This window comes from Ursus arctos, unplaced genomic scaffold (assembly GCF_023065955.2).
Source record: "Ursus arctos isolate Adak ecotype North America unplaced genomic scaffold, UrsArc2.0 scaffold_8, whole genome shotgun sequence".
Lineage (NCBI taxonomy): Eukaryota > Metazoa > Chordata > Mammalia > Carnivora > Ursidae > Ursus > Ursus arctos.
In genome coordinates this window covers 79,920,258-79,935,832 of record NW_026623100.1, presented here as the reverse complement: position 1 = coordinate 79,935,832, position 15,575 = coordinate 79,920,258, and positions in this window count along the sequence as shown.

The following is a 15,575-nucleotide window of genomic DNA, read 5'->3' as shown; positions in this document are numbered from 1 at the left end:
ATGGCTCCCAGCAGCCCACCCTCTACCCAGAGCAAGCCTACAGGGTCCACAGTCCTAGCACCACATTTGATATCACTGTGACCCACTGATAATAATGGTGGTTCTTATTTTGATGGCATTTACTGAATACATACTCTGTGCCAGGCAATGTAGGACTTGTGTCTTTTAATACCCACGGCAGTTATAAGCCTCGAGACAGGTTTGAGACAGATATTAGCATCCCTATTTTAAATACAAGCTAAATGAAGAGTGAAGTAACTAAGTATTTTGACCAAGGTCCTATAGGAAGTTGTTAGAACCTGGGTTCAAATTCAGACCTATGTTACTCCAGACCACTAGGTTCTACTCTGGCCTCCCCAGACTCGTGGATGCTCATGATGGGGCTCAGTCTGCACTGATATCTAAACCATGAGAGCATTCACGAAGGCCCTACTAATTCACTGTTGATACTGGGCACGGTTTTGGACTTGGAGCTATAATAAAATTGTGTACAGTTCCATCCTCCCTTTAAGTAGGAGCAAAAAACCTCCTATTTATAGTTTTTTCTGGTTATATTTACTTCTTTTACTTCTTTTATAGTTATGTCTTTTTTATGGATAGAATTTGCAAATAAATCATTCACTGAAAAAACCCTTTTATCATTTTACATTCTCAGATTCTGAAGGCACCTGTGTTCCAACTCTTCAAGGAGGCCAGGAGAGAACTCGGTACGTTCTTAGCAGCTCTATAATCCCTCCCCAAAGGCTCTGAAGGAGCCTTCAGCTCTCAACAATTTGTGTCTCCCAAAGAGTCGACCATCTTCATATTTTGAAAGGCTCAGTTCCCCCTAAATAAGACCTTCCAGATACTGTATTTGTATTTTCAAATTGGTACTACTGCTCTCATTAATTATGAAATTCCTGCAGCACACTGCCCCTGGAAGTCACTGTCCTCTACCCCCTCTTCTTTACAAAATGCCCCTGAATCCCATGATCCTACAGTAGTGATTTCCAAATGGTAAACCAAGACCTACTGGTGAACAGAAGTAAATTTAGTAGTTTGCAACTAGATTTTCTCTTTTAATAAATAGAATAGTATAGAAAATAGATGAGTGTGCCATCCATGGCATTGGTTCCCAACCAGATGTGTTTCCTACCCCAGGGGAGCACTGACAATGTGTGCAGACATTGTTGTTGGCTGTCGTAACTGAGGGAGGAGGTGCTACCGGCATCCAGTAGGTAGAAGCCAGGGATGCTGCCAAACATCCCCCAGTGCACAGGATGGCCCCACGGTAAGAGAATTATCCAGCCTAATGCCAATAGTGCTGACGGAGAGACCCTGAGCTATTGTAAGGGTAAGTACCGTCTTATCAAACTTTTGTCCTGTCATTGTGTGTGTGTGCATGTGTGTGTATGCATGTGTATGCATGTGTGAGTGTATGTGTGCATGCGTGTATGAGTATACTCGTGTGAGTACGTGTGTGTGAGGGTATGAGTGCACGTGTGTATGCATGTTTGAGTGTACACAAACTGCTTTTTTAAAAGATTTTATTTATTTGAGAAAGAAAGCAAGAGGAGAGAGAGGGAGCACAGAGGGAGAGGGAGAACCAGACTCCCCACTGAGCAGGAGCGGGACTTGATCCTAGGACCCTGAGATTATGACCTGAGCCGAAGGCAGCCACTTAACCACCTGAGCCACCCAGGCACCCCTCATATATTGGGTTTGAATGGGAAATTAAAAATGAATTCTTTGTGATGAACCCTAAAGCTTTGCCAAATACTATCTTTGAAATACCCACAGATAACTCATCTCTGTTGGCAGAACAAAGCTCGAGATGGCCACAGGTGGGAGGAAGGACAGGCTCTGCAAACTGTCTGGGTTTGCATCCCTAGGTGAGGTGGGGCAGGCCACCTACCCTGACACCTGTGGTTCTTCATCTCTAGAACCATTTCATAATAGGACCTCCTCACGGGGCTGCTGGTGAGGACGGAATGAGGCGACACTTATACATGTGCCCAGGGCTTCGATCAGCGTCCTCACAGACAGTATGTGCCTCATAAATGCTAGCTACTATTGTGAACATCTTTTTGACCCTGGACCTGCAGATCAAAGCTGCTCAGAGGCAGGAGTCCGCAGCCTACAAGGGGAAGGGCTAGAACCCTGGAGTCAGAATAACCTGGTCTCAAACACTGCCACTGACCCCTTCTTTCTTTATAGGTTTGGTCAGGTAACTTCATCTGCAGTTTATTAGTTTATTCAGTAATGAATTAGCCATAAAAATGCCTAAACTCCAGTGGTTTTAGGGATTATGTGAAATAAGTCACATGATAAGTAACACACACACACACACACACACACACACACACACTCAATAAATACTAATCCCCAGCCCCTTATTTGAGTAATAAGTACCTAACAAAGTAGTTGCCACCTAGCAGGTGTTTAAGAAGTAGATACATCATCTAAAACTTCTCAATTGCGAATATATCATTTCTATCATAACATGTAAATTACCATTATAAATGAGGGATGAAGAGGCACAGAAAGGATAGAAGGACATGAAGAAGAGGCCCCCCTTTCTTGTGTGTGCCCCACGCTTTTTCATGTGCAGGGACAGCAAATTCCAGTTCCTAATGCGCTTTTCCACATTCAACTTATTTATCTTCACCACAAACCAGCGTGGAAGGGAGGCAGGAGTACTGTTCTCTCTTCACAGATGAAGAAACAGGGCGAACTGGGCAGGGAAGAAGGACGGAAGGCGCCTGGAGCCAGAAGCAGGGATCCCGGCCAGGCCTGGGGCCACCCTCGCCTCTCACCCGATGGGCCTTGAGGGCCTCAGTCATAAATTAAAGGAGCAGACTAAATTGTGTCCAAGCTCCCTCTGAGTTTTTAAAATCATTATAATCAATGAAAATCTGAGACTTTTCCCAAGAGAGAAGCTGGCGAACGGCAGAACCAGACCCAGAATTCTGGCCGGCAGCTAAAGCTGCGCTCCTCCCTCAACGCCCACGATGCCCCACTCAACAAAAGGGCGCTTGCCAAACACTACAGTAAGACCCAGGCAAATTTTCACCCTTAAAAAAGATGACTCTGAAAAGAGGGACGAGCGGCAGCATCAACAAAAACCTGCCGAGTGTTTCCTGATTCACAGATTGAAGCTTTTGGCCAAGGACCACACTTGACCCAACACATTTTGTAAGAACCAAATTATAACTCAATCGGCGAGCTCTTATCTGTGTCATTTTACAAAAGCACATTCTTAATTTTTGAGAGAGCAGCTGACTTCATAATTACAATACTAATAAGACTTAAAACAACTGAATTTTGAAATTTTGTCCCATGTATTGCCTGTGGTTTCAATGATCAGCCTTGCCTTCTCACACAGCACACGCCGAAACTGCACAAGGCCTGACACTTTCCTATGAGGGAACTCCCTCAAGCCCCGTCTGGAGAAACTCCCCAGCATGAAATAGCTGGCTTGGGAGATTTCAACCAATCTGACAAATCAGCAAGAAGCACAAAGACTCAATCCAATTTCAGTAGCACTGGTCATCGCTCCCGTACTTAAAGTCTTTGAGATGTCCCTAACAATACAGCGAAGGACTTGGCCTGCAGACCCCTCCAGGTCCCAGTTCCCAGGCCACATGGTCTGGGACCCCTACTCTAAAACGCCATGCTCTCTCACATCCCTCTGCTTTCACAGACAGCATTCCTTCTGCCTGGAATGTGCTTCCACCTTCTCTGCGTGTGAATGCCTTAGCCCCCTCACCTTCAAAAGGTTCTTCTCCGGCTAAATAGCTCCTCAGCCACATTCCCCTAATCAACGTGGTGGCTCACAGCAACCTTTAGTATCTTTCCTGTAAGAGCCCCCCTGCCTTGTGACTTTCCATGCACAAGTCTGTCTTCTTCACGGAGTTGGGACTTCCAAGAGGCTAGGGACTGTCTGTTCTGCTCAACACTCTGGTCCCAGGACGTAGCTTCACTGTACTTTAGTTACTTGCTCCACACTGTTTTCTCTGCTAATCGAGAGATACATAAAGGCCAGCGTTAGATCTACTGGGTTTTCTTGCAGGACACGGAGTCAGTGGCTAATAAATACCAACTTTATGAATTAACTATGAGTTTCTAGAGAGCAAAAAGTGTCTCAATTATACGTGTACCTGCCAGCACTTAGCACAATGCCTATCCCATAACAAGTACCTGTAAATGTCTGAAGGGACAAAAGGAAGGAAGGTTGAGCCCTGTTATATTCCCGGCTCATTGCTGGCTGGACTTGGTCTACCTTGGCCACATCTGGCCTTTTAAGGACTTCTCATTAAATAATTAATCAAGGCTTGCCAGTGGCCTGGGAGCTCAACAAACCAGTCAGCTTGGGCTGATTTATGCTCTAGTCTCTTAAGAATTTTCTTCTGTGCAAACATCACAAGTCACTAGGGTGAACCTCAGGGACCGATGGCCTGGTCTTCTAAAACACTTTCAAGGCATTTTCCTGGGATAATATAATTTTTCCATATTAATTTTGACACTGTTGTATAATTAAAACACTACCCGCCCCACAGGAAATGAAAAGCAGCTGAGACAGGTCGGGTTGTCTCTGTCTTTCCTGTGTCAAACCTACCAGACTGGCATCTTTAAAAACTATCAGTTGTGACTTCTGCCTGTGCTTTCCTCTTTTAAACTTTAACCAGTGGAGAGGCCTTTGTATTAACATTTGTGCATCAGCCCTTCTCAAACTGCAGTCTTGGAACACATGTTCTCAAGGTGATCCTGAAAAGGAGGAGCTCCGAGGTCAAATACATCTGGACGTTTGCAGGCTCTTCGGGGCCTGGCAGCACCGTTGCCTGCTTACCTTTGCTTTGCCCGGCATTTCCCAGACTCACTGGATGCAGAGCTGCAGAATGCACTTGGAACAACCATGTTCCAGGAGAGAGGTCAGCAGGACTCTCTCAGACTTTGCCAGCCACACAGGGCAATGTCTCACTGCCTTCTCTTGTCTGGCTTTACCCTTTTAAGGAAATTTTTTACAACACTTTAAAAATGTTAAAGCCATCTTAGTTCATGGCTCATACAAAAAAGGCCAAGGGCTGGATTTGACCACAGGCAGCATTTCGCCTATCTTGCTCTAGAATATTTTCCCCTGACAACCAGCTGTCGGGTGAACTTGGGTCCAGTCGCTTTTAAGAACACCGAGTTTGAATTACCCTTGACAATCCTTACTTCTTTCCTTTTGGAAGTCATTGGAAATTGTTAGTTCTCATAAAAGCATTTCCCGGGCAGTCCCAGAACAAAAGCAAATAATAAGTATTATTATAAGACTCCAAATAGTGTTTGGATCCGCTCTCCATGTCCAGTGCCGTCATATGTGCCACACATGGGTCATCGCAACCCTGCAGGGCACAGGCTGGCGAACGTGGTACGCAGACCCGCTCTTTGTCCACACACTGCACATTCTGTGCCCCTGTGCAATCCTGTCTCATGACCAGAAGGCTAAGGAGCTGTAGACCATGGCCGATTCCACCCAATTTCCCAGGGACCCTAGTGTACAGAGCAGAGAGCCACACGCTGGGGCCACCTGCTCAAAGCACCATCCCTGGCCACTGACCAGCTGCTCGCGCCAGGCCTGGCTAGGGTTTTTTCCCACAGAACCATGTCCAATCAAGTGCTCTGGAATCAAAAACACCTGGGTTCAAATCTTGTTTCTATCATAACACTGTTTGTGTGATCTTGAACATGTTACTAAATCTCTTTAAACCTCAGTTTCTTGACCCAAAGTGGTGCCACTGCCTCCCCTGATGTATTGTCGGGAGGGGCCAGTGAGGCCAGGTGGGAAAGGTGTGTACCACCTGGACGAAGAAAGAGCACAAGAGCAACTGCTCGCCCCCCTCCTCGACAGCCCTCTCTGAAACACCTCTTTGCTGCCAAGGACGTGGAGTAGAGGGAGACAAGGCCCCTGGCCTGCCCCACCCTCCCAGGCAGCTGCATTTACAAATGACACGTAAAACAATGCACACGCAAGGCTGGGGAGCGCAGGGGGTGGGAATGATTAATTCTAGCCCAGGAGCTGGGAAAGACTTCACAGAGACCTTTGAGCGAGAATCATCGTAAGGGAGAAAATAAGATCCGACCAGCTGGAGAGTGGAGGCAAATCAGTCTTGGGCAGGAGAGGGCAGTGGGAGCAAAGACAGCACTGGCTCAGAGAAGCCAGCACTTGCTGGCAGGACACGGGAGGTGAGAGAGGAAGTGCATTCCCCATCAGGCTCCAGTGGGGTCTTATCTGAAGAAGATAACCCAAGAAGTTTTCCCAGGTTTCTTCCTAAGAGACATGGTTGCTGCCTGACCTAGGATGCAGCTAAGACCCATTCATCCTTCTCTATTCCCTCCTCTTCCACCAGCCACAGGCCTCTTCCTTGTCCCCACAATGGAGCCAGACAGTGAAGCCCATTCTACCCAAAGGGCCTGCCAATTGTGTCCGAGGTCTGTCTCCACTTTAGAACATAACCCCAGGACAGGTCACGAATCTCTGACCTCCGTGTCCCACGTGTCTAGGACACTCGCCTTGTACAGCAAGCCTGCATGCTGAGCTTCAAACTTGTTTACTGAAAATAAATCTAACTGGAGCACCTAAGTGGCTCAGTCAGTTAAGCGTCCAACTCTTGATTTTAGCTCAGGTTGTGATCTCAGGGTAGTGAGATTGAGCCCCATGTTGGGCTCAGTGTGGGACGTGCAGCCTGCTTAAGATTCTCTCTCCCCCTCTCCCTCTGCCCCTCTCACCCCACCCCCCTTCCTCTCTATAAGTAAATAAATCAATTAATCTAATTACAGGTTAAGACTCTTACAGCAGAATACTTTGGATTTTCCCATCATAGACATCTTAGAGCCTTCTTCTGCTGAATTCTGCATTCCTGAAATGTATTAAGAACATTTTCTTTTTTAAAGATTTTATGTATTTATTTGTCAGAGAGAGCGCAAAAGCAGGAGTAGCAGGCAGAGGGAGAAGCAGGCTCCCCAGTGAGCAAGGAGCCCAATGTGGGACTCACAGAACCCTGGGGTCATGTCCTGAGCTGAAGACAGAGAGAGGCTTAACTGACTGAGCCACTCAGGTGCCCCTTAAGAACATTTTCTAACACTCCTCTATGCTATTTCATAAATTAATTAATTAATTAGTTTTATTTAAAGCTCAAGGTAACCTTCATTCCTCATTCTACACATGAAAAAAAATCTAGTTTAGATTGATTGATATGCCCAATGACAGGCAGCTAGCTCAGGGAAGAACGAGTGATATCCTAGCAACTTTTGATTGGACCAACATTTACTTTACTCTAACACATATAATTGAGAATTTGAATTCCAAAGCAACAAAGCAAGTATGAATTCAGACTTTTTTCCCCTATTTTCCCATCCACGGGTTGGTCTAATTCTGTCCTTCACCTCAGATGCACACACGTACAGACACACAGACACACACACGGGACTCAAAATAGTAAAGATATGTCCAATTAAGATGGGTTCCTTTTGTCATGAGGAAGCAGAAGGAAAGGGAAGATAATATGCCAGGGTTTGTCTTCTGTCACCGACACAGAGGAATAGACCTATCCGTGCTAATAATGCCTAATGCAGTTCATTTCCTGCTTCTAAAGGCACCAGGGAGAAAACAGGCTCCCCCTAGGCCTGGTGCTCTCATTTCTCTTCCCAACCTTCAACGCGTCTGTCATTCCTAATGCTCTCCTGGAACTGCTGTGTCCTTACATGTTTTCCAAATACAGAACCCTGTACAGAATCATGACACCTCAAGTCTATCCGCACCAGCCACCCTTTAGTGTCCCGAACTGCCCACTGGGGGAGAGAGCAGAGGGCCAATTCGTAATTCTTGATTTTGCGCAATCATCGCTCCTCTGAAATTCTTCGTGCCAACTCTTCAAGAACACTGCCCTAGCCTGAACTGAGAGTGTGAAGGCCGCTGGCTTGCTCTCGAAGACAAGGGTATCTGTGCGATGAGGGGACGCAGGGCACAGGTTATTAATAGCACCACTCCGTGGTGCCCTACATCATAATAAATGCCCGTCATTCGTTTACCCCTACCAGACAGTAACCGACGCTCAGATAAATGAAGTTGGCGCCTGCAAGATTTATGATACACTTCTGTGCTTAGCACTGTTTAATCAGGAAGTTAACATATTACAGTGTAAAATCCTTTACAAGCATGTACAAACAGAGAGCCGCCATTAGCGCTCTGCCAGGCCCGGGGGTCAAACAGCCCCAGCAACTCACGAAATACAGCAAGGAGTGCGCAGAAGAAGCCTCTTGCAGGCTGGCAGACAGCGTTAGCAAACAGCATCGAGGTTAATTTTTTTTTTCCTTTTTATGTTTTTTTTTCCTTCCTGAGCGTTTTTTCCTTTGTGGGTTTTTTTTTTTTCTTTTTAAGGTTCTCATTTTTGAAGAGGCAAGGTGATAAGCAAGGACCCGTGACCCTGTCTCTAGGCCACCCTCCCCCACCCCACCACCGAGAGTCACAGTCAGAGAAGGTAAATTAGGGTCAGGAGGGGTGGTGGAGGCTGGTCTCGGAGTCTAAAGTGTTTGGACAAGGCCAGCAAGCATGTGGGGGAATCAGCATGAGGCATCACACCTGGAGGAGGAGACCCGGGACTCCAGCCCCAGTGCCATAAGCCCGGCTCCACGAAGTCTAGCCAACATCTGGAGTGGATATCAAGAGACACAGGCGGCCCTTGCTGGCGCGCCGCTCTACCTTTGTACTTTTTGTTGCAAATTGAAAAGCAAAACAGACATCAAGGATATATTTATATAACTGTCTTCAAGTTGCATTTTCTACTCCCATCTGCTGCACATGATAAGTTTCAAGTGTTTTCTAATAAAAAAAATTAAAAAAAAAAAAACTGGGAGGGCGGGTGGAGCGGAAAGGAGGACTGGGTGTGCACGTGTGTGTGCCTGAAGGCTGCTCCTTATTTGGTGTGGATATGATCTTTTTCAGGCTTCATTTAAAAGGAGAAGTTAAAACATGCAGTGTCGAAGGTATCACTGTTTTAAGATGTTCTAATACCTTCCATGTCACACGTACTCACGAATTTACATTAAATCACTTTAAAGAAAAAAAGACTATTTCCTAAATCCTTACACTCATTGCTTGGGTGGAGAATGCTGGGGGGAAATAAGCACATATTTTTGTTGTTAAATCTTTGGAGGAAAGAGAAATGTGGAGGCGTGAGATGGTGGGGCAAGATATTTAGGGAAAAAAAATACAGCATCAGATAGAAATACATCAGGCAGATCCAAGATAATTTGGGTTTGTCTACGTTTAGGTAAATATGTGAATCCAGATGTGACTGTTGATTATTCATGAACAAAGCTGGAGCCCCTGTCAGCCAAGTTTAGTGTAGAGCTGGACAGCTCAGTTACCAGCCAGGACTAAAACCAGCCTTTCTTTTATTTTTCTACCAATGGGAAATGGGAGGAAAGAGCTAGATAGAGGGATTCTGTAACTCTTCTTGTACCACTGGACCATGTTTACACATGAAAAGCAGAGTAGTGAAACAGAAGGCAACAACCCTGGTAATTTAGGATTTACTGAAACAAACACACCAAAAAAGGGGAGGGGGCAAAAGTAAGGTGTTCTCCGTGTCTCAATCAGCCAGACATTTTTCTCAGTCTGTCACTCTGAAGAGCAAATATTGTTAGTGGAAAGGCAGAATGTCTGGCTCTCCATTGTGCCCCAATCCCTCTTTCTTCTGGGGATTTTCTCTAAGTCCACATGCAGATGAGCACCTGCTGGTCAGGAGTGCCACAACAGCCCTGGACAAAGAGCCCACTGTGAAATGTCCGGTGCGCACTTCCAGTAGGGACTTCATAAATGACGGACATTTTCACTTGTCTGTCACCTGGTCACACGTGCATCTTGCATGTGGCCTCTGATCCCCTGCTGACGCATGGCCGATGTGCCAGGCCGGCCCTTCACACTCTCCAGAGGCCTCAGACTCAGAGTCCCTCCCATCGATGCTCTGCCTACGTGCACTACCAAGCAATGAGACGTCACATCATGCTAAATTTATTTGTTATCTTGGCTTCACCTGGATCAGCCCCCATGTTAGCAGGGAGAAAGACCTTAACAGTATTTGCTGAATGCCTACCAAGCACCTCATTCTTTGTCATGAGTTTTACATCTGACTGCGATACATTCCTCTCCTACTGGGAGTATGCGAGGGACTCCTGGGCATGCTCTCTTACTGTACTTTCTTTTCTTTTCTTTAAATTCAATTAATCAACATATAATGTATCATTCCTTTCAGAGGCAGAGGTCAGTGATTCATCAGTCTTATACAACACCCAGTGCTCATTACATCACGTGCCCTCCCTAATGCCCATCACCCAATTACCCCATCCCCCCACCTCCCTCCCCTCCAGCAACCCTCAGTTTGTTTCCTATGAGAAAGAGTCTCTTGGGGCACCTGGGTGGCTCAGTTGGTTGGGCGGCTGCCTTCGGCTCAGGTCAGAATCTTGGGGTCCTGGGACTGGGCCCCGCTTCTGGCTCTCCGCTCAGGCAGCGGTGAGTCTGCTTCTCCCTCTCCCTTTGTGATCTCTCTCGCTTTCTCTCTCACATAAATACATAAAATCTTAAAAAAAAAAAAAAAAGTTTCTCATGGTTTGCCTCCTTCTCTGGTTTTGTCTTGTTTCATTTATTCCTCTCTTTCCCTATAATTCTCTGTTTTGTTTCTTAAATTCCACTTACTGTGCTTTCTCCTCTGCATTTCTTCAAGTTCATTTCCGTGTGTAAGCTTGGGCATAAAGCCTTCCTGCAAGGCTGAAGATGACAGGCGCAATGATGACAACAGTTTGCAAGGTCACTGTTAGTCCTCACTGCTGAGGACACCAAGCTGTGCACTTGCCACAGGTATTTAGACTGAGGAACTGCTACTGTCAGGCCACACAGGACATTTTGCTAAAATGATGCATGCTCACACTAAAATTATATAGCTACGTTTCTTTGAGATGGCATAGAATTCTATTTCCACTCTTTTCATTACAAAGTGAAAAGAAAAGCCCAAAGTCATAAAATCGGACTTGTTATTTCCCTTTCCCACGAAGGTAAAAACCAATAGCATAAAGAAGTGGCTGGGTTTACAGGGTCGGTTAATGCCCTGTGTCTCGAAGCCTCGCCCCTGTACACTATCCTCCACAGAAACAGAGCCCAGCCCAGCTGGACAGACACCTGTGGCAGAGAGACCACAGGGCCCCTCTCAGTTCTGTCCCCGGCCACGAAACAGAGAACCCAGCAGAGACTCTGTGTTCATTTCCTTGAGTTTTCCTTGTCCAAACAGAAGGAAGCTTCATGGTAACAAGGGAGAGCGAGCTCTGTGTTCCCAGTGTGGGCAATGAAAGCAGACCCCACGCTAACCCCTCCTGACCACGCATGTTGTGCCTCGGTTTTCTCCTCTGAAAAATGGGGATGAGAATGGCACTGGCTTCCTGGGTTTGTGGTGAGGATTTAAGGGGACAGGACGCATGGGGCACCTGGGACAGCGCCTGACACTCAGGGGTTATTCAGGACATGTGAACTCACAGGATGATGGTTACCTTTAGCATCTCAGGGGCCTCCGGTGGGAAGTAGAGCCAGGAGCTAGCTATGACCTGAGGGCTGACTGCTGGAATGCTTGTCGAATGCTCGCCCACTGCTCGCCCCAGAAGCAAACACGAGGCAAAATCCAAACCCCACCCATAACTACAGTGATTTTCCGCTGAGTCTATACATCATTATAAAAGCTACTTTTGTTTTAGCAGAACAAAAATAGTTAATGTTGGAGAAACAGATAAAAACAACGCCTATGACTCTGAAATCTAAAAAGAACCTAAAAGTCTCTGCATTTATAGGAAGTATGTACATGTATTTACAGTAAAATAAAAATATTTTAAATATATGCATATTTATGTACACACATACAGAGCATTTTAAATTTTTACCTTTTTGGCCCCTGGTCTATCATATTTTCTGGTGCCCTGTTAGTTGGGGGAAGGGTTACAATTACATCAAAGTTTATAACTTAAATCATTTTCCCCAAGGTTCAGCAAACACATTGCTATTTGGCCACGAACTCTGGTTGTTTCTCACTGACAAAATTTCCAGCTTTGCTCAATTTCCAAAAGAATGTTGTGAAGCGTTTGGACTCTTACTTAAACCATGTTTGTCCAAAGAGGTCAGTATGAAGCCTGAAAAGATTTCTGATCCAGCAAAGAGCAGTCATGTCTTCAGTCATTCTGAGATAGTCATGGAAAATTACAACACAGATGTTAATATTGGATCTTTCTTCTGGCACCCAATGCCCACGAAGCAACAGAACAAAACCAGAACAAGAAAGTAAAAAATAAAAAGGCTCACATGGTCAAAGAGGAAAGAAGGCAGACTTGTCGCAGTGCCGCTAAGCTGTGGCAGCGGGGAAGTCAGGGCGTGCAGGGCGTAGGTCTGAGGCTGTACTCTGCCTTCTCTCAGCTGTGTGACAGTGAGAAAGTCACTTGACTACTCACTCTCTGCCTCTGTCTCTTCATCTGTAAAGTGGGAATAAAAATACTAACTGTTGGGGTGCCTGGGGTGCTCAGTCGGTTAAGCATCTACCTTCGGCTCAGGTCATGATCCCAGGGTCCTGGGGTGGAGCCCCACATTGGGCTCCCTGCTCAGCGTGGGGCCTGCTTCTCCCTCTGCCCCTCCCCCTCCTTCTGTGTGCTCTCTCTCTCTCTGTCAAATAAATAAGTAAAATCTTTAAAAAAAATAGTAACTGTTTTAGAATCTTGTTCTAAGGATTAAATGAGTTAATGTATATTAAATACTTAGTGCACAGCTTGGTATAAAATGTGTTTAATACGTTTTTGCAAATAAAATAAGGACTGAAAGGAATTGTTTCCAGCTCTCACCATGTTAAGATGCAGAAGCTAACAGCACTATAACAACAGCTGCCAGGGGCTGGGGAAAGGCGTGAGCGGTGACCACTCAGTGGGGACAGGGTATCTGTTTGGGGTGTGCAGAATGTCTTGGAACTAGACAGAGGTGGTGTTCTTACAGCGTTGTGAATGTACTAAATGCCACTTTAAAATGGTCAATAGCTAATTTTATGTTACATTAGAGAGGAAGCCGTATACTCAAGGATGACCCTAAACAGGCCTAAAAGTCAAAGCCAGTGTGACCTGGACTCTATGGGTTATTTCTTGGGGCCTCTGCCAGCCTAGAACTGACAGGGAGCCTTGCCAGGCCAATTCAATGCTTTTTTGCTGCAACTTGCTTGGGTCCCCTCAGAAACATAAAATATTGAGTCTAGAGAAAAGACACTCACAGATCTGGCCTCTCTGCCTTTCTAGGACCCAGGACAAATGGTTATTTCCTTAACATCCTTCAGAGGTATAAGAACAGAATTCCTAAAGGTCCTTTCCTCTAAGGAACGGGTTCTTCATATTCAAATTAAGTAATTTAGAGCTCCTGGTGCTGTTAGTAAAAGAAGAATAGCCATCACCCACTTAGGCTCAGAGAAGCAGTGGAGGCCTCCCCTGCCTCCAACCAATCAGGCCACTTTTTTTCAAAGGGAGAAGGGGCAGCAGCAAATCCCGGCACATGTGCAGATAACAGGGCTGCTCCCAGGGCTTGGGAACGAGGCACAGATCCAACAGGCAACCAGGGAAAGCTTGCAAGTGCACTTTATGGCTCAGAGCCCCTAGCAACACCTTCAGACAGCATGTGCCTTTCAGCTGACTTTCCAGAACCCCACCCTCAAGCCACCGGGCCTGCTCAGCTCTGGCCCCCACCACAACACTGGGCTGGGGCAAGTCTGCTCCGGCTGAGCTACCAGGCCAAGCAGCAAAGGAAGCCAGCAGACATCGCCACACACCAGAGACAGTCACGAAAGCATCCTTCTATCATTTTTAAGCTTCATTCAGAGGTGCTCCCTTTATTTCGGTGCTATTCCCCAAAATCATCTTCGTTGTTAACACATTCGCTCATTCAGTAAACATTTGCCGAGGACCATCTTCTCATCAGGCACTTGTGTGCTAGGAGTTAGAACATAAAAATGATTTGAAAGTGGTCATTACCATTTTGGAGGGGAGGAGCTGTGTAAAAAAGTGTATTTATAGTACAGTGTGGTAAGTGTGATGACAGAGCTTCCACAGGCCACAGACGATGGTTCTCCCAACTCCGTCGGGGCAATGGGATCAGGAAAAGTGGGCTCCGCACGATCCTGAGGTTTGGTAGAAGGAAAATAAGCAGGAAAGGTGTTTCCTAAAGTGATTTCCAACAGAGGTGATCCACAATATTGTATGAATTGGAAAGGGTATGTTTTAGAAGATTTATTTTCTCATTGCTGAATTTTAAGAATCTTTTAAATGGGCTTATATCACTCATGGAAAAGAAAATAAGGAGGAAGTGAAAGAGTGCAGAGGAGGAGAGAGGGAGACTAACGGTGACTCTTCACACATCTCAGGCACAGGGCACAGCACACAGAGAGGCACGGGAGTGACCTTGCTCTGAGTACAAGTGACCTGTGCAGGGACAGGAAATTAACTGTAGGAATCCAAGCAGTTTCAGGCCAGTTAATAACTAAGCCATTGAGACTGTGTGTGTGTGTGTGTGTGTGTGTGTGTGTGTGTGTGTGTGTAAATGGAATTGACTTGGACTCCCATGGTGGAGTCCTTCCAAAATATGTCTTCTCAGCCTATTTTATACAAGGTTCTAGAAAGTATGTTCTCCAAAGCAGCAAAGTCACCAGAAATAAGGAGCCTAAAATGAAGCCACAGTAAGATGACTGAGGGAACTGATGTGTTTTGGATGCAGAAGAGAACGCCTACAGGAGGCATGCTGCTGACCGCTGACCTCTACCAAAAAAGTGCCAAATAAATATTTCACCCCAACAGTGAGAGTAGATCATGACAGCAAATGCCTCTTGGGAGGCTCAGCTGTGTGTCCATCCGAAGGTGACTGAAGAGAGTAGGGCCCATCCACCACCCACCACAGAAGGGAGCTGTACCCTATGCAAAACTGAATCCATCTCTAAGACCACCTTTACTTCTCAGTGCTGTGATTCCCACTCATCTAACAGGAAATTCTACAGCCTCAAATTTCATCATAAGTAAAAGACTAGAGCCAACAACACCGTTTTCAGATGACACTGGCTGCTTCCTTCTGAAGGGGAGTCTCGGAAAGCCATCAATGGGGATGGCGTCATCACCGCTGGAAGGCAGTCCACGATAAAAGGGATGCCTGCAGACACTTTATGCAAATTCCATGAAGGTTGAGAAACATTTAAAATATGTTGGTTGGGTTGAGAATCTGTCTTCCCCCCCCCCACTTCAAATTTTCAACTGATCCATAGCCCGAACAGAAATCTCACTCCAGCTGCCCATATATCTCTCTGATAAAATTTCCTGCCTCTGTCAAAATGCCCTACAGACCAGACCATGGAAAAAGTTCTCGCTTCAGAAGAACAATTGTCTGCTGCAGAAATAAAGTAATGCCATTCCTATGAAATCTATAAACTCAAAACAGGGACACAGAACTAGTGGTTGCCAATAACTTTAACTTCATTTATCTATATTTGGCAAAAATTGTGCTG